At 40.3% G+C, this 749-nt stretch overlaps 1 non-coding gene across 1 annotated transcript; it reads left to right on the top strand.

The window, feature by feature from the left end:
* The first annotated feature begins 324 nt into the window (after positions 1-324).
* LOC122087819 lies at positions 325-431 on the top strand. The gene has a single exon (XR_006142884.1). It is a non-coding gene; the product is annotated as a small nucleolar RNA R71 (small nucleolar RNA).
* Positions 432-749: the final 318 nt, after the last annotated feature.

Below are 749 nucleotides of genomic sequence, written 5' to 3'. Positions count from 1 at the left end.
GACTGGCACCAAGCACAAATCTTAACCAAATTGACTGATGATGGCTCTCTAGGAACAATAGCCTCAATCCTCTTGATTAGGCTATCCAAATGGGCTTCCTTGGCTACTATCCCATCCACAAAATATCCTTTTCCTCCTATGGTTCTTTCACTCTCTTGGGTTGATTCCCACTCACGGGTTTTGTCAGCTAAGTCAAGTAAAAATTCTCATGCTTTTCCTTCATCTGTAAAGGATGTGAATCCCTCAGGGCACATAGACTCTATCATTTGTTTAGTTGGGTAATCAATACCCTCATAAATTATTTGACATAAATGCCATAGGTCTAGGCCATGGTGAGGGCATTCTTGGAGTAGATCCTTGAATCTCTCCATAAGTTTGGAAAATGACTCACTAGGCTTTTGCCTAAACTGAAGGATATCACTTCTAAGCTTATTGGTCTTGTGAGTTGGGAAAAACTTCTTAAGGAAGACAACTGTGAACTGTTCCCATGAGGTTATGGAATTTGTGGGTAATCCATACAACCACTTCTTAGCTTGGTCTTTCAATGCAAAAGTGATAAACCTAAGCTTAACAGCATCATCAGAAAGCTGTTGGATCTTAATTAGAACACATACCTCTTCAAATTCCCTTAGAAATAGGTATGCATCCTCAGAGGTCAACCCATGGAAGTGGGGCAACATAGTGATGTATTGAGATTTGAGTTCAAAATTATTGCCCTGGGCTTGTGGTAGAACTATACAGGAAGGTTG

The sequence above is a fragment of the Macadamia integrifolia genome, chromosome 8, assembly GCF_013358625.1.
Source record: "Macadamia integrifolia cultivar HAES 741 chromosome 8, SCU_Mint_v3, whole genome shotgun sequence".
Taxonomy (NCBI): domain Eukaryota; kingdom Viridiplantae; phylum Streptophyta; class Magnoliopsida; order Proteales; family Proteaceae; genus Macadamia; species Macadamia integrifolia.
Note: the sequence above shows the minus strand (reverse complement) of the source record. Positions and strands in the feature narration are given on the sequence as shown.